This window comes from Eumetopias jubatus, unplaced genomic scaffold, assembly GCF_037043125.1.
Source record: "Eumetopias jubatus isolate StellerSeaLion01/CBP00866 unplaced genomic scaffold, mEumJub1_p1.0 scaffold_3, whole genome shotgun sequence".
Classification (NCBI taxonomy): domain Eukaryota; kingdom Metazoa; phylum Chordata; class Mammalia; order Carnivora; family Otariidae; genus Eumetopias; species Eumetopias jubatus.
Window position 1 is genome coordinate 80,961,162 of NW_028274809.1, and position 26,168 is coordinate 80,987,329.

The 26,168-nt window shown below is 36.4% G+C and overlaps 1 protein-coding gene and 1 non-coding gene across 3 annotated transcripts in view; one reads left to right on the forward strand and one right to left on the reverse strand.

Annotated features, from left to right (window-relative positions):
- EPC2 (enhancer of polycomb 2) overlaps nucleotides 1-26,168 on the reverse strand; it is a 121,835-nt gene that overhangs the window by 75,017 nt on the left and 20,650 nt on the right. The window lies entirely within an intron of this gene.
- On the forward strand, nucleotides 18,511-18,617 carry LOC114202577 (U6 spliceosomal RNA). Its single transcript, XR_003607824.1, has one exon. It is a non-coding gene; the product is annotated as a U6 spliceosomal RNA (small nuclear RNA).

A 26,168-nucleotide genomic window follows, 5' to 3' on the forward strand; every position in this document is an offset into this window, starting at 1 on the left:
CTAGTAGAAGAGAGATATCTAAGTATGCAATCATGTTTGGACTTGACAAGCATGTCTCTTCTCAATTAGTCAAACCACTGTCTAAGGAGGATAGAAAAAGATATCCAAGGAAAGTAACATCGAAACTAAAACTTTCAGGATCAGGGTGCCTGGGTGGCTCAGTTGGTTGAGCATCTGCCTTCGGCTCAGGTCATGATCTCAGGGTCCTGGGATTGAGCCACACATCAGGCTCTCCACTCAGCAGTGAGTCTGCTTCTCCCTCTCCCTCTGTGATCGCTTTCACTCTCTCTCAACTAAATAAAAAAATCTTTAAAACTTTCAGGATCGATAAGAGATTTAGATTTAGCAAGGCAAAGACCAAAAAGAAAAAAAGAAAAGAAGAAAGAATCAGGCAAACAAAATGTCCAAAATAGACAAAAGCTCAGAGACATTCAATAAAAGGCAAGCAATTGAGATAAAAGACACGTGGGTGGGTGCTAGCTTAGATTTGAGTTTTTCCACTTTCAATACCAGAAGAAATGTTTTTCTTCATAGGGTAAGATCCCAAGTTGGAGCACTAAATACACTTCTCCATACAAATAGTACTATCAATTTAGTAAGAGTCTTCAGTAAAAAAACTTTTGAGTTAACTAAAAAATTGTGACAGGATCAAACACACCCACAAACAGCATCAAGGAATTAGGAAAACCGGGCTCTGGAAAGAGGAATTTCTAGCACTATTTAAGTCTATAGTTTCCTATTACCTTGCTGACATTTCTCCTCTCCTGGTCAAGTAAAGTGATGCAATATGAAACGCCACTTTATATTTTTATAACGTTTTATAGTTCTCAAAGTACATCTACAATCAAAAGCTTATTAACCCCTCAAATTTGGGGACAAGGATAGATATTATACTACATCATATATGAGACTCAAGAAACAAATGATTTGGGGCGCCTGGGTGGCTCAGACGGTTAAGCATCTGCCTTCGGCTTGGGTCATGGTCCCAGGGTCCTGGGATGGAGCCCCACATTGGGCTCTGCTTCTCCCTCTCCCTCTGCCTGCTGCTTCCCCTGCTTGTGCACTCTCTCTCTGTCAAAAATAAATAAAATCTTTAAAAAAAAAACAAATGATTTGCTCTTAGTTATGGTATAAATACATGAGAGAGTCAAATTTCAGGACTCTGACTTGAATGTTCTCTGACTATTCCATCTTTACTAGAATGGGCTGTTAAAAATAAAAAACCTGGCTGTCTTTTGTTCCCTGCAAGGCTTCCATACAGTGCTGTGAATTGTGTAAGACTGATGAATCACAGACCTATACCTCTGAAACAAATAATACATTATATGTTAAAAAAAAAAAAGATAGTAGGAAGGGAAAAATGAAGGGGGGGAATCGGAGGGGGAGATGAACCATGAGGGACTATGGACTCTGAGAAACAAACTGAGGGTTCTAGAGGGAAAGGGGGTGGGGGATGTGTTAGCCTGGCGATGGGTATTAAAGAGGGCACATACTGAATGGAGCACTGGGTGTTATGCACAAACAACGAATCATGGAACGCTACATCAAAAACTAATGATGTAATGTGTGGTGATTAACATAATAAAGTAAAATTTGAAAAATAAATAAATAAAAAATAAAAAACCTGGGGCACTTGGGTGACTCAGTTGGTTAAGCGTCTGCCTTCAGCTCAGGTCATGAACCCAGGGTCCTGGGATCCAGGCCCATATCAGGCTCCCTGCTCAATGAGGAGTCTGCTTTCCCTCTTCCTCTGTCCCTTCCATCCACTTGTGCTCTCTCAAAAAATTAAATCTTTAAAAAATAAAATAAAAAATAAAAAAATAAAAAAACATGTTCTTGTAATGCTAATAATCTAGAAACATGGGTGATGACTGGTAGCACATTTCTGGTTTGAAGAGATTCTTTTGATATATAATGGACTTTCTCCTAGGTACAAAACATTTTTAGGTATTATCCAATTATTGAAATACATCTTTAATAGATGAAGATTTAATATTATTTTAATTTTACATGTGAGAAAATTTAAAAATAGATCACAGATGACTCTCTTCTTGTTAACACAGCTGGCAGATGACAGAGCTGCAGCCAGAAATTAAGGAGCCAGATCATGACACACTCCCCCATTTTAATTTACAGACCAAATTTAGCTCTAAAAATAAATTCTCAGCTATCATTTCCTTCCCCATATTATCAGACAGACTCTCAACCTAAAAACTCAGAAAAAAACAACAACGATAGAGCTTCTAGAGGCCTGTGCTTCATACAATAACCATAGCCAGTGACAAACATACAAAATCCTGGAAGTAGGTACAACCAGAGTCTTCATTTGTCTTTACTGGGGCAAAGCGTTGGCAGGAATAATGGTGATTCCTTGTTACATGCTGCATTATGCGTTGGTGAGGTTACTTGTTTTTTAAAAAGGGCTACTTGCAGGGCGCCTGGGTGGCTCAGTTGGTTAAGCGACTGCCTTCAGCTCAGGTCATGATCCTGGAGTCCTGGGATTGAGTCCCGCATCGGGCTCCCTGCTCGGTGGGGAGTCTGCTTCTCCCTCTGACCCTCCTCCCTCTCGTGCTATCTCTCATTCTCTCTCAAATAAATAAATAAAATCTTTAAAAAAAAAAAGGGCTACTTGCTTTCTTTTCCATTAAGAAGGCATTCTTTTGACCTATCAACTCCACTTATGAAATTCACCAAAGGCAACATACAAAGGGGCAAGAATGACTAAATAAAATGCTTATCAGGCATTGTTTATAATATGAAAAAAAAAACCATAAAGTCTAAATGGCAACAGAGAATTAGTTATATAAAATTATGTTATAGATATAAAACGGAACACTTGGGTAGTAGTAAAAACCAACATGATGCAGACCTCTACCAACCTGAAAAGATGTTAGGATACTTTGAGGTAAGAGACAGGTGGATGGGTGCTAGTTTAGATGTATAAATATAACATGTATAAATATAAATGAGTATGTGTGTAGAGAAAATAGACTAAAAGAATACAGAATAGAATACACCACAAAATGTTTTTTACGTGGGCCTTATATTCTTCTGTGTTTCTGCTCTCCCATATTTTCCAAATTTTCTGTAATAAATCTATATTACTTTCCTAAGTTTAAAAAGTGGTATAAAAGTTTTGCATCTTAAATGAAGGGACTCACCACCAAAATACACAAAGTCACTTCTTACGACTTTGACATTCTGAAATATCCTTTTGAAACTTATGTATTATACCTAAACATTTTCATATTTTCCTAGATATTTACATTCTCTGTGCCTTCTGTTTTTCCTAGTAGTAAATGACAAACTGTTAAAAGCAAACTAAAAGTAACTAAATAACTCATGGCTTTTAGTCATATATAATAAGTACCAAGCACTATCCCACAAAATGCAGGGCAGAATTTTTTTTTTTTCCTTTTGGGGAAGAGTAAACTAAGGCTCTATGGCCACACTGGCAGAAATCAGCAGTGCTGAAATTTGAATCCTTGTTTGTATGACTCTTTTCCATCTTGGCAACCTCATGCCCCAACTTGTTGTGTACCAGAATCTATCAACTGAGGGCGCCTGGGTGGCTTAGTCGTTAAGCTTCTGCCTTCGGCTCAGGTCATGATCCCAGGGTCCTGGGATCGAGCCCCTCATCGGGCTCCCTGCTCCATAGGAAGCCTGCTTCTCCCTCTCCCACTCCCCCAGCTTGTGCTCCCTCTCTCACTGTGTCTCTCTCTGTCAAATAAATAAAATCTTAAAAAAAAAAAAAACCTATCAATTGAGATCGGCTGCATTAAAAAAAGAAAGAAAATCAAAGATTCTTCATTGGTATTTTAAAAATTCACATGCAAAACCCCCAGTTAAAGATAGCAGACTAAATGCTTACATTTATCTACTTCACCACCCTATAAGAGTAAATTTACCAATAAAGGACTAAGAAACTTATAAAGCCACAATAACAAAGAGAATGAGAGATGAGCCATCAGACCAAAACAGTGTTGCAAAATTCTGGGAGATCAAAATCAAAAGATGAAGTTTTGAGTCCTTGCAGAGAAGGAAAAGATAAAAACTGAGCCCATCTGTCCTACAGAAAACAAGATAATACGGATTTTGAAACACTAGTTAGAAACAGCTGAAGTGAGACAAGTACTTCTTTGCTTATTCCTCCAAAGTAGATCCTTCTACACAGACAGAAGAGGGTACCATAGAACTAATAAAATTGTGAACCACCCTTAACCTAAAGAAGTAAAGAAAACCTAGAAGTCTACTGTCATTAATAAATTTTTAAAAAGATTCAACTATACCTGTAATGAGAAACTCTCCACTCTGCAGGAGAGAAGAACAGAAAAAAACTTCAAGAAAAATGCACCGAACTTAATATGCCCCAAAGAAGCATTTAGAGATATGAAAAATATCTTTGAATCAGAAACTCAAAAACTAAGATCAGAGGAGGAAAAAAATGAAAAGAGCTAACTCAGGAAAAAAAGAAAAACAACAATTATCTCAGAGATGAAGACTGAAATTACTAGTAGCCAAGTGCAAAATATACTCAAACAAAAAAGTGTTACATAAAGGTTGTCAAATGACCAAGAGAATGAAAATGAGATAAAGAAAGTAAAATGAATAAGGAAGACAGTAAGATGTAAAACAAAGAAGGCATGACATTCATATAATTGGAGTCCCTGAAGAAGAAAAACAAAACAATGCAACAGAATATTCAAAACAACAAACCCCCAAAATGTCTGGAAATAACAGATCTGAATATACATATCAAAAAAAACTCACAAGGGAGGACGATGACATACAAAAAATCCTCACCACCACAGGCACAATCTGACAATGCTTGGTGCAGTCAAGAGAAAACACTTTTCTCACAGCTTCTCTCTTGGGAAGAAAAGAGAAAAGTAGAATGTACATCCAACATTCCAGCTTTTTGGGAAACTGCCCAAGGGACTAACTTCTGTCTCAGCTAACTCAGAGGGCTGACTGAACCAGCCAGCATTCTTTGAATGCCTGGGGGAACTGTAGAGAACAGGAGAGAACTCAAGAGTACTGCTGATGCACCAAAGAAGTTATAGTACTGCAGAGAGACACCAGAGGGAGCAAAAGATTACAAACTTCTGAATACTCAATTAAGGAAATTATGTGCACATGCCCAGAGAAGATACATCTCCAGAAAAGGTTTGAGGGGCTTCCAGATTCCCTGCCTGGGCTGACTGGAAAAGGCCTTCCCGGTAGGAAGCCAATTCACAGAAGATTGGGAGAGGTGACTGTTTTTGAAAAATGCGTAAATTAGGGGCACCTAGCTAGCTCAGTTGGAAGAATGACTTTCGATCTTGGGAGTTGTGGGTTCAAGCCCCACCTTGGGTGTAGAGATTACAAAAATAAAAAATAAAAGTAAATTAATAAATAAACTTAAAAAAATATTTAAAGTAAAAAAATAAAATGCATGGGGTGCCTGGGTGGCTCAGTCAATTAAGCATCTCCCTTTGGCTCAGGTCCCCATGATACCAGCATCCTGGTATCAGGCCCCACACTAGGCTCCCTGCTCAGCAGGGAGCCTGCTTATCCCTCTGCCTCTGCTCTTCCCCCTAACTCATGCTCACTCCCTCTGGTGCATGCGCACTCTCACTTTCTCTCTCTCTCTCAAAATAAATAAAATCTTTAAAAAAAAGTGAAGTTAAAAAAATAAAATAATAAAATGCACAAATTACAGCAAAAAATAACAAGGTGCATGAAGAAACAGGGAAATATATTCAATCAAAGAAACAAATCTTCCAACGACCCTAACGAAATGGAGATGTGTAAATTATTTGACAACAAAGTTTAAAATAATTATCTTAAAGCACATCAATGTGCTACAAAAAAAACACAAATAGGCAGCTAAATGAAATCATGGAACCTGATGCATGAACAAAATGAGAATAGCAATGAAGAGATAGGAAATATCAAAAAGAACCAAACAAATTCTGAGCTGAAGATTACAGTAACCAAATTGAAAGATCCACCAGAGGGATTCAAGAGCATATTTCATCAAGCAGAGGAAAGAATTAGTGAACTCAAAGAGAAATCATTTGAAATTATTTAGTCAGAAGAACAAAAAAGGGGGAAAGAAATAAAGAAAGCCTAAGAAATTTATATGACACTACTGACAGACCAATATAAACATTATGGAAGCCCCAAAAAGAGAAAAGAGAAAGGAGCAGAGAACTTGTTTGAAAAAAACAATGGCTAAAAATCCAATCAGAGGAAAGAAACGGACATCCAAATTCAAAAAGCTCAAATAACATCAACAAAGACAAAGACAGAATCTTGAAAGCTTGAGCAAGGGAAAAGCAAATCATCATGTATAAGGGAACACCCATAAAATTATCAACAATTCCTCATCAGAAATATTACAAGCCAGAAAGGAGTGGGCTGATAAATTCAAAGCATTGGAAGAAAAAAATTGCCAACCAAGATACTCTATCTGGAAAAACCGTCCTTCAAAAATGACAAAGGACAAATGATAGAGACCTACCCATATAAACAAAAAATGAGGGACTTCATCTCTCCTAGACCTGTCTTATAAGAATTGCTAAAAGGAGTCCCTTCAAGTGGAAACAGAAAGACACTAGACAATAACACAAAAACATAAAACTCTGGTAAGGGTATACCTATAGACAAATGCAGAATCTTGAGATACTGTAATGGTGGTGCATAAGTCACTTATGATTCTGGTATAGAACTTAAAAGATAAAAGCATAAGAGGAAGTATTAAGGGTGCCTGGGTGGCTCAGTTGGTTAAGCAGCTGTCTTCTGCTCAGGTCATGATCCTGGAGTCCCAGGATAGAGACCTCATCAGGCTCTCTGCTCAGTGGGGAATTGCTTCTCCCTCTGACCCTCCCCCCTCTCGTGCTCTCTCTCACTCTCTCTCAAATAAATAAAATCTTTTTTAAAAAGTATTAAATACAAAACTATGTTAATGACACAAAATGTAAAAAGATTTAATTTGTGACATTAATAGCATAAAACAAGAGATGTAAACAATTTGAACTTTTCTATGCAACTGAGTTATCAGGTTTTTTAAAAACATTTTATTTATTTATTTGAGAGAGAGAGAGAGAAACAGCATGAGAGGGGATAGGGTCAGAGGGAGAAGCAGGCTCCCCACTGAGCCGGGAGCCCGATGTGGGACTCGATCCCAGGACTCCGGGATCATGACCTGAGCCGAAGGCAGTCACTTAACCAACTGAGCCACCCAGGCGCCCCGAGTTATCAGTTTAAAAAAGACTGTTATACTGTGTTTTCATTTGTCTCAGTATTTTCTAAATTCCCTTGTGATTTCTTTCTTGATCCACTGATTGTTCAGAAGTGTGTTGTTCAGTTTCCACATATTTGTGACTTTTCCAGTTTTCCTTTGCTGTTGATTTCTAGTTTTATTTCATTGTGGTTGGGAAATATACTTGGTATGATTTCATCCTTCTTAAATTTGATAAAAGTTGTTTTGTGGCCTAATGTGATCTATCCTGGAGAATGTTGTGTGTGTGGTGAGAAAAATACGTATTCTGCTGTTATTGGGTGGGGTGTTCTGTATATGTCAAGCTCTTGCCAAATAATTGAGAAGGAAAAACTTCCAAATTCATTTAACAAGACCAGTATTATCCTGATACCAGGATCAGACAAATACTCCGGGGGCAGGGGGAGGGGGGAGTGGGTGAAGGTAGTCAAAAGGTACAAACTTCCAGTTACAATTTTAATAAGTTCTGGGGATGTAAGGTACAGAATGGTGGCTACAGTTAAAAATACTTATACTATATACTTGAAAATTGCTGAGAGTAACTCTTAAAAGTTCTCCAAAAATGTTCATGGACTGTAACACTTAGTAACAGAACTACCATAGGATCTGGCAATCCCACTTTTATGTGTATATCCAAAAGAACTGACAACAGGATTTAGAAGAGATATTTGCATATCCATGTTCACTGCAATGTTATTCACAATAGCCAGAGGTGGAAGGAATCCAAATATTTACTGACAGATGAAGGGATAAACAAAATGTGGTATATACATATAATGGAGTATTAGCCTTAAAAGGAAGGCAATTCTGACACATGCTATAACATGGATGAACCTTGAGAATATTATGCTAAGTGAAATAAGCCAGTCCTGGTCACAAAAAGACAAATCCTGTATGATTTCACTTACGTGTTACCTAAAGTCAAATTCTTTCCTTTTTTAAAGATTTTACTTTTACGTAATCTCTACACCCAACGTGGGGCTTGAACTCACAACTGCGAGATCAAGAGTCTCATGCTCTACTGACTGAGCCAACCAGGCGCCCCTAAAGTAGTCAAATTCTTAAAAACAGCAAGTAGAACGGTGGTTGCTAGGGACTAGGAGAGGAGGAAAAAAGAAGCTGTTGTTCAGTGGGTATAACTGCGATTTTCCAAGATGAAAAAGTGCTACATATCTGTTGCATAATACTGTACATATAGTTAACACTATTGTATTATAGACTTAAAAATAGTTCAGATGGCAAACTTTAGGTTATGAGTTCCTCACAACAATAAACAAAAAGCTTATTAAGTACCTGGCAAAAGTAATCCAAAACAACCACCAATTCTGACACATTTTTGAATAAAACTATTTCAAAAATAATGAAAAAACTGTCAAAGACTCCAAATAAACAATAAAAGTGAAATAATAGTACTAATTATTATAAATTAATACATTATTACAGTAAGTCAAAAAGCAAAAAAAACCACTAAAATCAGATTTCAAAAACAACATATGCAACATATCAATGAAGCAACATTTTGAGAAACCTCAATGAATGAAAACTATGAACCAAGGATTTTATATTCAGCTAAGCTGTTCTTCAAGTATCAAGGCTACAGAAGGAACTCAGGGAATTCTATAGGGGACTTTGAACAAATCTACTAGACTAGCACTGTTCAACAGAAATATAATGCAAGCCACACATGTGAGCCATATATTTAAGTTTTCTAGTAGCCACACTTAAAAAAGAACAGGTGAAATTAGTTTTAATACGTTTTATTTAAGTCAATATACACATCTACAATGTTATCATTTCAACACACAATCAATACAAAAATGTATGGAGATACTTTACATTTTTTTCTCCTGTAACAAGTCTACAAAATCTAGTTGTATTTTACCTGTATGGAACATCTAAATTCAGACTAGCCATATTTCAAGTGCTCAAAAGCCACAAGTGAATACTGGCTACATACTGGATATTACAGTCTATCTTCACCTTGGCTTCATCCAACCAAGATATAACTCATAAACTCTAGTAAAATTTTACGTGTATACACACACACACACACAACACTCTCTCTCTCTCTCTCTCTTCATCCAACCAAGAGATAACTGGTAAACTTTTAGTTTAGTAGTAAAATTTTACTTACACACACAAATCTCCCAAAGATGGGAAAAGGATGAAAGACTAATGTACAAACATCTGCACGCAAAGTGGAAATAATGCAACTAAAAATGGGAGAAGAAAAAAATACAAACCTTCTTAAATACAAAATACAATCTTTTTAAATAAGAGCAAAAAGAGAGGGGCGCCTGGGTGGCTCAGTTGTTTAAGTGGCCGACTCTTGATTTCAGCTCAGGTCATGATCTTGGGATCCTGGGATCAAACCCCGTTTGGGCTCTGCACTCACAGCAAGGAGTCTGCTTGAGGATTCTCTCTTCCTTTCCCTCTGCTCCTCCCCCCCACTTATGTGCTCTCTCTAAAATAAATAAATCGTTTTTAAAAAGAGCAAAAAAAGAAACATACAATTTAATACAAATATTAAATATTATAAAAGAAATGAGATCAAATACATTCAGTCATATCAATAAACATCAATGGACTTATCTATAAGAACAAAAAAATTTTCAACTTGTCTCATAACCCAAGACTCAACTATATGCTGTGTACAAGAAACACACACACACACACACACACACAAAAGTGGTTCAGAAAAAGAAAATTAAAGGAATGGATGGAAGTTTATCAGGTAATGGAAAATAGAAGACAATAAGAAAGACAAGCAGATCCCAATTATCAGACAAGTAAAGTTCAAGTCAAAGAGCATTAAGCATGACCCAAAAACCATAATTCACAATAAAGGCTTTTAAAGTGTTTCTGCATATCATTCATGAATGTCTGTCTCTGTAAGTTTTGGATATCCTATACATATTTAAGAATATCTATGCATCAAATAACACAGCAACCTTTTTATAAAGCAAAGGCTACAGTACATGTAAAGACTGATAAAGACACACTAATAGTACTAACTAACTTTAACACACCACTCTCAGCATAAGGCAAGTGGACAAAGAACAATTATGAACCTAAGCACGGACCTAATTTAGTAAGGCAGATGTTACAGCTACATATAAAACTTTACAGCCAATGTTCCTTCTTCTCAAACACACAAGCAACTTCGATAAACGTGATCATTTATCAGTTAAGAATTACAAAAAATACGGTATTATGATTGGAGTAGAATAAAGAAAGAGACAATTCTCTGAGCATTATCTCTTTTGTATGGTTCTGAGTTTTAAAACCATGTTAATGGTTTAACATTCTCTAAAAATAATTAAAATCAACAAGGATGTGGGGAGAAACCAAAATAGTACACAGGGAGAAACAACAAATAAACCTTAATTATTAGAAATGAATATTCATATATCCACAATGAAGAAAACAGAAAACAAAGAAATTTTAAGTTCCTTTGGAAAATAATGATTTGAAGCTCATGTGTAAAAATTAGATAACATATACTTCAAAGAATTGTGATGATACAATAGTTCATGGCACATTCTAAGATAAAAGTTTCTTGTTCTTATTAAAACATATCACAGAGGTGCAATACTCAAAATAGTGGAATTTTAAGAACAGGATAAAAAATATTTAGGAATTTTGACAATTAAAACCCTTTTTCAACACCCATTATAACATAAAATTCCCTGAAAGAAAGAAATGTCCCCAAGCTGATAAAGAGCAGGCACCCATGGAAAACCTATACCTAACCACCATACTTATGGTCAAAGACTGAATGCTTTCCTCCTGAGATGAAATTCAAGCCAAGGAAGTCTATTAACCACTTCTAGCCCACATTTCACCTAAGATTCTAGTCAGTACAATGAGGGAAGAAAAACAAATACAGGCATGAAGACTGGGAAAGAAGACTAAAATTATTTGTACATGATATGCTCATGTGGGGAAAAAATGCTAGGGAATCTCAACAGAGCTCCTAGAATGAAAGTGAATTTAACAAAGTCATAAGTCAATATTAAATAAAATCTTTAAAAAGAAAAACAAAACAAGTGTATTTCCATATATCAGCAACTAAAAAATGAAAATAAAAAGCAGTATCATTTACAACAGCATCACAACTACTAAATACTTAAGAGACAGGCTTAACAAATTATATGTGAAACTTGCATAGCAACATAAATGGAAATATAACATGTTCAGGGATCGCAAGGCTCAATACTGTTTCAAAAAAACACTTGGGTAAGTTTTCCTCCAAGTTATCTAAATTTCTAATAAATTCCAATCAAAACCCCAATAAGGGTTTTTTTTAAAAAACAGAAATGGACAAGTTGATTCTAAAATTCATTTAGAAAGGTCAAAGAAAAATAGCTGAAATAACTTGAAAAAGAGTAAATTTGAAGGACATACAAAATCTGATTACAAACTAAATCATAAACATAAAGCTAATCAACAGTGGCACTAGCAAAAGAACATGTAAAGCAACAGAAAACATAAAAATAATGAATTTTAGACAAAGGTGCCAATTAATGAGGGAATTAATGAGGATAGACTTTTCTACAAATGGTCTGAACAGGAGTTTGGGAAAAAATAAACCTATGCTCTTACCTTACTCTTTATATAAAAACTAACTCAAAATAGATCACAGACCCCAAAATAAAGCCTAATCTTATAAAAATATCCATAGGAAAATACAGGAGAAAAATTTTAGTGACCCTGGGTTTGGCAAAGATTTCTTAGGACACAAAATGCACAGATTATAAATGAAAGAACTGATAAATTGGGCTTCCTGAAAATTCAAAAATTATGCTATTCAAAACACATACTTTAGAAAATGAAAAGACATGCAGACTGAGAAAAATATTCACAATACATATGTGACAGCCCTTCTATGCAGAATATATAAAGAACCCTTATATCTCAATAATAATAAACCAACCCAATCTTTTTTAATAAAATGAGTCAAAGATTTAAACAGACACTTCACAAAAGAAAATACAACAATGACCAATAAGCACTTTAAAAGATGCTCAACGACTTTATATCAGGAAAATGGAAAATAAACCCACAGAAAGTTTTGACTACATACTCACAAAATGACCAAATTAAGAAACTGACAACACTAACTGTTGGTGGGAGTGCCAAATGATATCACCTCTTTGGAAAACTACTGGGCAGTTTCTTATAAAGTAAATCCATGCTTATTATGGGGCACCTGGGTGGGCTCAGTCAGTTGGTTAGGCACCCAACTCTTGATTTTGGCTCAGGTCATAATCTCAGGATCTTGAGATGGAGCCCCAGGTTGGGTTCCCTGCTCAGCAAGGAGTATGCTTGAGATTCTCCCTCTCCCTCTGCCCCATCCCCACCCATGCTCCTCTCGCAAGCACAACTCTCTCTCAAATAGTTTTAAAAAAATACATGCGTAACACATGACCCAGCAATCCTACTAAATATGTACCCAAGAAGTGAAATGCATGTCCACAAACAACTTGCACATGGATGTTAACTGTTATTTTACTTACAATAGCCAAAAATTGGAAACAATACAAATGTACCTCAACAGGTAAACAAAGTGGATAGATTCATTCAAGGAATACTACTCAGTTAAAAAAAAAAATGAAGAGGGGTCAAACTGATGATATGCAGAACAATGATGTACCTCAAAAGTATACTGAGGAGAAAAGGGAACCCTCTTACACTGCTTGTGGGAATGCAAGCTGTTGTAGCCACTCTAGAAAACAGTATGGAGGTTCCTCAAAAAGTTAAAAATAGAGCTTCCCCACAAACCAGCAATTGCACTACTCGGGATTTACCCAAAAGATACAAAAATAGTGATCCAAAGGGGTACTTGCACCCCAATGTTTATAGCAGCAATGTCCACAATAGCCAAACTGGAAAGTCCAGCTGTCCATCAACAGATGAACAGATAAAGATGGTGTGATGTGTGTCACACACACACACACACACACACACACACACACACACACACACACACACACACAGGAATATTACTCAGCCATCAAAAAGATGAAAACTTACCATCTGCAACTACATGGATGGAACTAGAAGATATTATGCTAATCAAAATAAGTCAATCACAGAAAGCCCATTATCATATGATTTCACTCACATGTGGAATTTAGGAAACAAAATGGAGGATCATGGGGGAAGGGAAGGAAAAACAGAATGGGAGGAAATCAGAGAGGGAGATAAACCTTAAGAGACTCTTAACTGTAGGAAGCAAACAGGGCTGATGGAGGGGAGAGGGGTAGGGGATGGGGGTAACTTGGTGATGGGCATTAAGGAGGGCACGAGATGTGATGAGCTCTGGGTGTTGTGTGCAACGGATGAATCACTGCACTCTACCTCTGAAACTAAAAATACACTATGTGTTAATTAGCTGAATTTAAATAAAACAAAAAAATTTTAAAAATGAGTCCACTTTAGGGGAGGGAGCTGGGGGATGGGCAAATTAAGTGAAGGGGATTCGAGGTACAAACTTCCAGTTATAATATAAGTCACAGAGATGAAAAGTACAGCGTGGGGAATATGATAATATTGTAATAACACTGTTTGGTGACTACACTTACCATGTTGCATACTGAGTAATGTATGGCATTGTGGAATGACTATGTTGTACACCTGAAACTAATATAACACTGTGTGTCAACTATACTTCAATAATAAATATTTTTAAAGTCCGCAAAAAAAAGTATACTGAGAAATAACCAGATGCAAGTGACTACATACTGTTGATTCCCTTTATATGACATGTGAGAACAGAGAAAACTAATATATAGTGATCAGAATCAGATCATTAGTTGACTGAAATGGGGGTAGAGGATATGACTGCAAAAGGGTTAAAGGGGACTTTTGTGGGGAATGAAAATGTTCTCCTTAGTTTGGAATGGTGGTCACACAGGTACATTTGTTTATTAAAACACAGAACCACACATAAAATAAATGCTTTATACTGTATGTAAATTACACTTCCATAAAGTTGTTTTAAAATGAAGAAAAGGGGTGCCTGGCTGGCTCAGTTGGTAGAACATGCCACTCTTGATCTCAGGGTCATGAGTTCAAGCCCCACATTGGGCATGGAGCCTACTTGAAGAAGAAAGAAGAAAGAAGAAAGAAGAAAGAAGAAGAAAGAAAGAAGAAAGAAGAAAGAAGAAAGAAAGAAGAAAAAGAAGAAAGAAGAAGAAGAAGAAGAAGAAGAAGAAGAAGAAGAAGAAGAAAGAAGAAGAAGAAGAAGGAAGAAGAAGAAAGAAGAAGAAAGAAGAGGAAGAAAGAAGAAGAAGAACAAAGAAGAAGGAAAAATAACATGATGAAACAAAAAGTTAATGTAAGCAAAACATGCTGGCAAGACAATATTTACAATGCTGGTGAAATCGTGATGAGTAAAACAGACCCTTTCAAGAATGAGTGCTAGTGAATGTGTTAAAGTGTAAATTGGTAGAATCTGGAAAACAGTTTGATAAGACGTTTCTAAGCTTTAAATACACTGCCATGTAAGACTTCTTGAAAAATAATGACATCTGAAACTATTTATGCATTAAGTAGAAAAAGCAGGAAACAAAATCACATACTGAAGTAAATCCCAAATATAGTAAGGTAAACAGAATGTTAAAGATGATATGATGAATAAACGTAGAATTAAAAAAAAAAAAGCTGGTAAAAAATGTGCCAAAGTATTAACTAGTGAAATTATAGGTGGTCTCTATTTTCTCCTCTACATTTTCTACAATTTACTGAAATAGTACATATTACAAAAAGCAACCAGTCTCAATCTTTAAAACTACTGATCTGGTATTCCTTCCATAACCTACAGAAAGAAGAGATGGAGGAAGACAAAATAAAAAAAGACTCTAGATAAGTCCTTATCCTATTCTTTTTTTTTTTTAAAGATTTTATTTATTTATTTGAGAGAGAGAGAATGAGAGATAGAGAGCACCAGAGGGAAGAGGGTCAGAGGGAGCAGCAGACTCTCTGCTGAGCAGGGAGCCCGATGCGGGACTCGATCCTGGGACTCCAGGATCATGACCTGAGCCGAAGGCAGTCGCCTAACCAACTGAGCCACCCAGGCGCCCCAGTCTTTATCCTATTCTAATGCTGCTTCTCTTCTAGTACTAACTTTCTAAATCTCATTCTCAGTCCCGGCAGCCTATCAGAATCGCCTGGAGAGGCCAAATATGGACTACATGGGAGAAAAAATAGTAAAATAGTTAAAAGGATTCAGCAGCTGACTTCCACTCCAACAAAGATGACATACATACAGTGGAACATTATTCAGCCATAAAAAAGAATGAAGTACTACAACATGCATGAACCTTTAAAACATTAAAACAATGTGAAAGTCATCAGATACAAAAGACCACATATTGTATGACTCCATTTACAGGAAATGTCCAGATATAGGCAAACCCAGAGAGAAAGAAAGTGTATTAGTGGTTGTTGGGGAGTGCTAGGGGTCATAGGATGGAAAATGACTAATGGGCATGGGATTTTTAAGGGTGATGGAAGTGTTGTGGAACAAGATAGTTATGATGTACAACACTAAATACAGTAAAAGCCACTGAACTGCACGCTTTAATATGCTGAATTATATTACATGAATTTTATTACCGAAAAAAACTGCAGAGGCACCTGGGTGGCTCAGCCGGGTAAGTGTCTGGCCTTTGGCTCAGGTCATGATCCCAGGGTTCTGGGATTGAGCCCTGCATCAAGATCCCTGCTCAGCAAGGAGCCTGCTTCTCCCTCGCCCTCTCCCTCTGCTGCTCCCCCCTGCTTGTGCACATGCGCACTCTCTCTCTCAAATAAATAAAACTTTAAAATAAATTGCAAAAAGGGTGAGGTAACAGGAAATGAATTCACCCTTCTACCAGAAGCAAAAAAAAAAAAAAAAAAAAAAATCTGATGAGAGTTGAAACAATGGCTTTCCAGACACTGGACAATAAGCAATGAAGGACAATGATACTTAAAAGAAGTAAAACAAAAGAGGGGTGGGGGCGCCTAGGTGGCTCAGTCGTTAAGTGTCTGCCTTCGGCTCAGGTCATGATCCCAGGGTCCAGGAATCGAGCCCCACATCGGGCTCTCCACTCCATGGGAAGCCTGCTTCTCCCTCTCCCACTCCCCCTTCCCTCTCTCGTGTCTCTCTCTCTCAAATAAATAAATAAAATCTTTAAAACAAACCAAAACAAAAACCAAACAGTCCTACAATTGCCTCAGCTTACTATCCTGGAAAAGTCCCTATGCTGTGGAGGATGAAAGTGAACTAAGACAGAGCTTAAAAGACTTCATGAGTTGAAGAGACAGGAACAAGAGTCTAAGAAGATGAAGGCATCTGAAGTTCAGAGACAGAGTACCAAAAAGGAAGGCATTACAGAGAGAGCCCAGGAGATCTGCAGAGAGTTCTCTGCAATACTCAGCACAGGTCTGTGAATAAACTATGTAGCATTGGAGAAAGAACTATCCCACAGGATTAGAAGGAAAAGTGCCTGTCAGGGCCAAGAAGAGCACCTGTTCGCACCAACTAGGCTGGAAAAAAAAGACATGCTACACACAGAGGAACAAAGGATAACACTGAATATCTCATCAGAAACAATTCAAGTGGGAGTGCCTGAATGGCTCAACCTGTTAAGCATCTGCCTTCGGTCATGTCATGATCTTGGGGACGTGGGATGGAGCACCATGTCGAGCTCGAGTCTGCTTCTCCCTCTACCCCACCCCCCCAACCCCACTCGTGTGCACTCTCTCTCAAATAAGTAAATAAAATCTTAAAAAAAAAAAAAAAAGGAAACAATGCAACTGAGAAGACTGGAGCACCGTTGTTCAAATACTGGAAGAAAAAACTGTCAAGCTAGAATTCTATATCCAACAAAAATATTTTCAAAAACAAAAGTGACATTAGCGATCTGTTATACAATAATGCCCATGTGGTTAATACTGTAATTTACATGTATAAATTATTAAAAGGATAAATTTGTCATGTGCTTTACCACACAAAAAATCGGGGAAATAACATTTTTAGACATGCAAAAGCCGCAGTATTAATCACCAGCAAACCCACACTACAAGAAATGTTAACAGAAATCCTTTGGAAAGAAGGAAAATGATACCTGATGGAAGTCTGGATATAAAACAAACTGATGAAAGTAATAATCATTATGAAGATAAATACCTCCATCTTTAGTATATGAAAAATAATTGGCTATTTAAATAAAAATAATAAAGTATTACAGGGTTTATTACAAGTGTAAAATGTATGGAAACAATAGCATAAGGTCCGGGCAAGGATAAATGGAAATATCTATCATAAGGTTCTTACACTGTACATAAGTGGTATCACTTAAAGACAGACTGTGATAAACTAAAGATATACAGCTAGTCCCTGAGTTATGACAATCCAACCCACGATTTTTTCACTTTACAATGGTTTGAAAATGATACGCACTCCATAGAAACCATACTTCAAAATTTGAATCTTGATCTTTTCCTGGGCTAACAACATGTGGTACAATGCCCTCTTGTGATGCTGAGTAGCAGCAGTGAGCTGCAGCTTGCAGGCCACCACACAATCATGAGGGTAAACAACCCACACATTTACAATCATTCTGTTGTTCATTTTCAGTATAGTAGCCAATAAATTACATGAAATATTCAAAACTTTACTATAAAAGACTTTCTGCTAGATGACTTCGCCCAACTTGAGGCTAATATAAGTGCTCTGAGTACATTTAAAGGTAGTTTAGGCGAAGCCATGATGTTCAGTAGGTTAGGTACATTAAAGACATTTTGACTTATGACATACTCAACTTGCAATGAGTTTAGTGGGACATAACCTCATTGTAAGTCAAGAAAGATCTGTATATTATAAACCCCTAATCAGAATTTATCAGCCTTGGCACTACTGACATTGTGGGCAACGTAAGCCTTTTTGTGGGAGGTCTTGTGCACTGGAAGATGTTCAGCACCATCCCTGACTTCTACCTATGAGATGATGGTAATACCCCCACCCCTCACAGTATGAAAATCAAAAATGTTTCCAGACGTTATCTAGTGTCCTCTGGGAAATAAGTCAGACTCTCTGATGACCATGTCCCATACATATCAATCACTTAAAGTAAAACAAAAATCAAAAAAAAGTTACAGCAAATACGCCCAAAACAGATAAAATGGAATAAAAAAATAATTCCAAAGAAGGTAGAGTAAGAGAGAAAGAAAACAAACAACAGAAGAAACAGAAAATCGTGCTTGCTTTGGCAGCACATATACTAAAATTGGAATAATACAGAGAAAATTAGCATGGCCCCTGCACAAAGATGACACACAAATCCGTTAAGTGTTCAATACTTTTTAGGGGCACCTGGCTTCCTCGGTCGGGAGAGCATGCAACTCTTGATCTAGGGGTTGTAAGTTCAAGCTGCACAGTGGGCAAAGAACCTACTAAAAAAGACAGGAAGGAAAGAAGGGAGGAAGGGGAAATGGAAAGATGACAGAGTGAAACCTAACCATATCAAAAATCATATTAAATCTCAGTGAACTAGGAATAGAGGGGAAATTCCTCAATTAGACAAAGACTATCTATAAAAATTCTATAGCTAGCATCATAGTTAATGGTGGGAAACTTGAAGCTTTCCCACTAAGTTACAAAGCAAGAATGTCCCCTCATCACTTTGTTTCAACATCATACTGGAAGTTCTAGCTAGTGAAATAAGAAAAGGAAATAAAAGGTATACAGATAGGGAATTAAGACATAAAATGGTCTTTGCAGATATTATGATCATCTATGTAGAAAATCTGAAGGAAATGACAAAATACTCCTCAAACTAATAAGTGATTATAACAGGGCTGCAGAATTCAAGATTAATATACAAAAGTAAATCATTTTCCTATATACCAGCAACAAACAAGTAGAATTTGAAACTAAAAACACAATATTGTTTACCTAAACATCTCCCAAAATGAAATACTCAAGTGTAAATCCAACACGTCTGTACAATATCTATGAGGGAAAACCACAAAATTCTGAAGAGCGAAATCAGAGAAGAACTATATAAATAGATATTTCACCGTCATGGATAAGAAAACTCAGTAAAAAGTCTTCAATAAGGGGCGCCTGGGTGGCACAGTCAGTTAAGCATCTGACTCTTGGTTTCGGTTCAGGTCATGATCTCAGGATAGTCCAACTGAGTCTGTCTTGGCCTCTGCACTCAGCACAGAGTCTGCTTAGGTCTCTCCTCCTGCCCTCCCCCCGCCCCCCCTTCACTCTAAAATCAATTTTTTTTTTTTTAAGTCTTCAACAAATGGTGCTGGAAAAACTGGACATCCACATGCAAAATAATAAATCGATACAGATCTTACACCTTCGCAAAAATACAAAAGGGAGCACAGACCTAAATGTAAAATGCCAAGATTCCTATAAGGCAACATAGAAGAAAATCTAGATGACCTTGGGTATGGCAATGACTTTTTAAATAAACACCAAAGGCACCAGCCGTGAAAGAAACTGGTAAATTAGACTTCATCAAAATTAAAAACTTCTGTGGGAAAAACCACTCAATGTCAAAAAAAAAAAATGAAAAGATAAGCCACAGACTGAGGAAAAAAATCTGATAAAGGATTGTTATCCAAACTATGCAAAGAACTCTTAAAAACTCAACAATAAGCAGCAATCTGATTTAAAGATTGGGCCAAACCTTAACAGATACTTCACCAAAAAAGATATACACATGGCACATAAACATATGAAAAGATGCTTTACGTCGTATGAGGGAAAAGCAAATTAAAAGGAGATACCACTGCACATCTATTAAAATAGCCAAAATTCAAAACACTGACAACATTAAATGTTGGCGAGGATGTAGAGCAACAGGAATTCTCATTCACTACTGCTGGTCATGCAAAATGGTACAGTCACTTTAGAAAAGTTTGGCAGTTTCTCACCAAATTAAACATTCTCTTACCATATACTCGAACGATTGTGCCCTTGATACTTATGCAAAGGAACTAAAAATTTGTGACCACACAGAAATCTGCCTATGAATATTTACAGCAGCTTTATTCATAATTATCAAAACTTAAAAGAATTAAGATGTCCTTAAGTTGGTGAATGGATAAACAGTGGCACATCCAGACAACAGAATATATTATGCAATGCTAAAAAGAAATGAGCTATCAAGCCATGAAAAGACATGGAGAAACCTTAAATGCATACCAGTAAGTGAAAGAAGCCAATCTGAAAAGGCTACGTACTGTAATGATTCCACCTAAATGATGTTTTGGAAAATACTAAACAATGGAGACAGTAAAAAAATCAGTAGCTATGGAGGGTTGAGGGGTAGTGATAAAGGGGTAGAGCACAGAGGATTTTTAGGACATTGAAAATACTCTGTGTATCATACATACCATAATGATAGATAACATGTCATATATTTGTTCAAATCCAAAGAATGCTAATATAAACTATGGACTTTGGGTGATTATGATTTATCAATATAGGTTCATGAATTTTAACACTCTGGTGGGGAATGCTGATGATGGAGGAGGCTATGCATGTGTGAGGACCGGGAATATATGGGAAATCTCTGTACGTTCCCCTCAATTTTGCTGTGAACCCGAAACTGTTCTAAAAGTGTAAAATCTTCATTAGAAAATCATGTTAAATGTAAATGATGTCAACACCCTATTAAGACAGAGATTGTGAGACTAGATAAAAACAAGTTAAGACCCTATTATAAGCTGCCTTTGAAAAGCAGCTTGAATATGAAGAAACACACTTTGTTTTTTAAAGATTTTATTTAACAGACAGAGACATAGTGAGAGAGGGAACACAAGCAGGTTGGAGTGGGAGAGGGAGAAGCAGGGTTCCCGCAGAGCAAGGAGCCTGATGTGGGGCTTGATCCCAGGACCCAGGGACCATGACCTGAGCCAAAGGCAGAGGCTTAACGACTGAGCCACCCAGGCGCCCCTGAAGAAACACACTTTGAATACAAAGATATAAACAGAAATAAAAAAAAAAGATATACAATGCTAACACTAGTCAGAGAGACTTTGTATGACCATATTAGCAGGCAACATAGATTTCAGAACAAAGAGTATCACCAGGGATTAAGAAGTTTATTTCATTGGGACACCTGGCTGGCTTAGTTGGAAGAGTATACCGCTCTTGATCTAAGTCAGGGTCATGAGTTTGGGTGTAGAGATGACTAAAAATAATACACTTTAAAAAAAATTTATTTCATTATGCTTAAAGAGATAATCGCTCAAAAAGACATAACAACCCTACTCATTTATGCACCCAATAAAAACATGACACAAAAACCAGTAAAACCTTCAAGGGTAAACAGACAAACCTACAATTACAGAGGTTTTAATACCATATTCTCAATAGATAAAACAACTAGACAGAAAATCAACAAAGATACTGCAACTGTAACACGTTAAGCTAACTTAACGTGACTTTTACAGAATGCTCCACCCAACAAAGGCAACACACACCTTTTTTCCATGTTCACAGGAATCATTTACCAAGACAGAACATATTCTGAAAAGTATATTACAATTTCAAAAAAAGTTTACAAGAATTCAAACCATATGTTCTTAGACCACAATGGAATGAAGTTAGAAACTTATAACAGGGGGAAAAAAAAAGAAATTCATAACAGAAAGATATCTGTGAAACCACTAAATAATTGGAAACTAAGTAACATATTTCTAAATAACCCCAGGGTCAAAGAAATTAAAAGAGAAACTAGAAAGTATCTTAAAGTGAATGAAAATTTAAACAAAAAGTTGCAAAATACTGCTAAAACAGCACTGATGAAGAAATGTATTACACTCAATACCTATATTAAAATAAAGGTCTCAAATCAATGACCTTACCTTCTACCCTAAGAAACTAGAAAAAGAGCAAATTAAATCCAAGTAAGCAGAAGAAAGGAAATGATCAAGATCAAAGTGGAAATCAATGAAACTGAAACAAAATCAACAGAGAAAAAAAAAATCAATGAAACCAAACATTAATTCTTTTAACAAAATCAACAGAACTGATACGCTTCTAGCCAGACTGATGAGGAAAAAAGAGGGAAGACACAAATGACCAATGTCAGGAACAAGAGAGGAAATATCACCTTAAAGAGTATTATGAAGCTCCTATCAATAAGCTTGTCATTTAAGTGAAAAGGACAAATTCCTTGAAAGAAATAAACTTTCACCAAAGCTCACTCAGGAAGAAATAGATAACCTGAACAACCCTCTAATACAGAACTGAACTACAGTAAAAAATCCTTCATACAAAGAAAACTCTAGGGACAGATGGCTTCATTGGTGAATTCTACAAAATATCTGAGGAGGAAATAATACAACAAACTCTACACAAACTTTTCCATAATACTGAAGTGGAAGGAATACTTCCCAACTCATTCTATGAAGCCAGTATTACTCTGATACCAAAACCAGAAAAAGACATTACAGAAGAAGAAAATTACAAATATTCCTTGTGAACACAGATACAATCTTCCTAAATAAAAATTTAGCAAATAGAATCCAACAACACGTTAAAAGAATAAAACATAACCAAATGGGGTTTATCCCAGGAATGTAACATTGGTTTCAAAATCAATATAATTCACCGTATTAATTTTTTAAATGCCATGATCATTTCTATACACAGAAAAAACATTTACAAAATCCAACATCCTTTCTAAAAATTCTCAAAAAACTAAAAATGCAGAAAGGAATTTCTTCAATCTGATAAAGGGGATCTACCAAAACCAAAAATCACATCATACTTAAGTGAAATGCTTCTCTCTTAAAATCAGGAAGACAGGGATATCTGCTCTCAACATGCTACCTATCCATTCCTCTAATATTCTAAATACTGCCTTTGTAAGTAACGTTGTGTGTATTTCATTAATTTTTCCTCCCAAAGACATACATCAGCTTTAGCTTAAAAAAAAAAAAAAATCAATAAAGTCACATTACTAAGGTTCTGCTTTTTTTCTATAAAACTGAATTTAAAGACATTTATCAACTAAACAGATAAGTGCCCATATGCAATAAATTCCTTTTAGAATTTAATAACATGGTAAAGATTTTTCTCTTCTGAAAAGCAGCTGTGTTAAATTTTCAATGATTAGAACTGAATCACCCACAGCTTCTCTATCTTAACTGCCTGTAGGGATAGGAAGAAGAAAAGGGAGTGAGAGGATTTTAATGGCTGGAGTAACTGGTATCTTAAGCAGAAATGTAAAAGTGAAGGCAATCTTACTGTACAGACATTTTATCATACCCATTATAATTCTAAAATACCTGCCTTACAAATCAACTTTTGGAAAACAACTCAATTAGAAGTTACATAACACTAATTAGTTCCACTTCATAAAGTAACAAATGTTTAATCTTTTTTTATCTAATTGTTGGTTTTCTGAAGCCTTATTTTAAATTGAGAATTTCCTAATGCTGATTAAGAGGATGGCCTTCAACATCAACACTAAATTTAGGAAGGTGACAGTAACATCAGTGGCTGGCTTGCTCTTAAATATCCAAGCAACAACGGAAATGAGTGGTAGAGAAAATTCAAAACAGTACGCAAAATAAATCATTGACACGCGGCTTTAAAAGACATTATTTGATATTCAGTTAGCTTATCTATTAACAAAGTCATTTCTGACATTATTTTGCATGTATTAAATACTAAGAGAGATAACTCTTATGGAAAATTTTAAGGCACCTATATGTGACAACCAAGAATTAGATCACTGGTTATGCAAAGTAAAAATAAGAACATTAAAAAAAAAATAAAAAAGCTAGCACATGGATTCACTCATCCAAGAAATTACACAAAAAGAAAATGAGTAGCTCTCACCCACAAAAAAAAAAAAAAAAAAACTGTGCCAGCTCTATACTTGAAAAATGCTTGGGAAGCAATTCTTCTGGAAACTACCAAATTTGAAATGGGCAATAGACGAACATTTTACTGCCATAAGTAAAAATCAGTATAATGGAAGCAATCATTGGGGTGGGGGTGGGGGCAGAATACTCTGCATTTATCAATATCATCTATCAGACTTTAAAAATCATCCAGCATCTCCCAGACCCATTTGTGAATTTCATAGAAATGTATCAAAACCCTCAGGTGTTAAGGGGGGGGGGGTTGAGGACTACTGCTCTAAACCAGGGCTTCCCAAATTCTAATGTGCATTTGAACCACCTAGCGATCTTTTTAAAATGCACGTTCTTGATTCAAGAGGTATAGGACAGGACTTGAAATTCAGCAATCTTAACGAACTCCCAGGTAATGCCATATCCACAGACCGAACTTTGAGTAGCAAGATTCTCAACTATGCATCTCACAAAAGGTATCTTTATGGTATAATCACTCTGGAAAATAGTTTAACAGCTTTTTAGAAAAGTTAATCAGTTTTAATATACCCACCATACAATCAAGCCACTTCATCCCCAGGTATTTACCCAAAACAAATGAAAACAGATGTACAAAAATGTTCATAGCAGCTTTATTTGTAATAGCCAAAAACCAATCAACGGATGAGTGGATAAACTGGTATAACCATAAAATGGACTATTCTCAGCAATAAAAAGACATGAATTATTGATACATGGTATAATATGTATGAATCTCAAACAATTATGCTGAGTGAAAGAAACCAAAGAAGAATATATGCTTTATGACCCCATTTACATAAGAAGTCTAGAAAATGCAAACCACTAAACTACAGTGACAGCAGATCAGTGTTTGCCTGCAGAAGCACAGGGGGCTTATAAAGGAGCATGAGGAAACAACTTTTGGAGGTGACAGATATGTTGATTAATCTTGACTACAGTAATAACGTTTTTACAGGTAAATACACACAAACATCAACAAATTGTACAAGTACATGCAGTTTATTCAACAATATACCTCAATAAATCTTATTTTATTTATTTTTTTAAGATTTTATTTATTTATCTAAGAGAGAAAGCACGCACACCCAGGCACAGAGGGAGAGGGAGAAGTGGACCCCCAGCTGAGCAGAGAGCCTGACTCGGGACTTGATCCCAGGACCCTGAGATCATGATCTGAGCTGAAGGCAGACACTCAACTGACTGAGCCACCCAGGCACCCTAATAAATCTATTTTAGAAAGATATCTTTCAAATATAAACTTCTGGCTAAACAAATAATGTCACTATAGATAAGTATATAAATTCTGATTTTTGAAGCTCCATGTAATACTACGATAACAGGAAATATATATTCAGTCTTTGTCCCCATTCCTGGCACAGAGCTCCTAAGACTCTTGGAATTTCCTAAATGATAAGTGTGTCTTGATATTCCTAACAAATCCCTTTCAAACACATCTGAGTTTATGTTATGATGTCACTTTTGGAAAGCACCTAAGGATGGAGGCTGGTTGCCAGGAGAACCAATCATGTGATTTAGAGGGTTGGAACTTTCAGTCCCACCCCCTAATCTCTGGGGAGAGAAGGGCTACAGATTGCAGATCAATCACCAATGGCTAATGATCTAATCAATCACACCTATGTAATGAAGCCTCCATAAAAAATCCCGAAAGGACTGGGTTCAGAGAGCTTACAGGCTGACAGATACATGGAGGTGCTGGGAGAGGGGCATGCTTCGAGAGGGTATGGATACTCCGTGCCCATTTCCCTTACCTTGCCCTATGCATTTCCTTCTACCTGACTGTTACTGAGTTTTACCCTTTTACAATAAACCAGTAACCATCAAGTAAAATGTCTCTGAGTTCTGTGAGCCAGTTTATTAGCATATTAATTGAACCCAAGGAGGTGGTAATTGGATACTCTAATCTATGACCAGCTGGTCAGATGCACAGGTGACAACCTGGACTTGTGACTGGCATTTGAAGGTGGGGGAGGGGAGCAGTCTT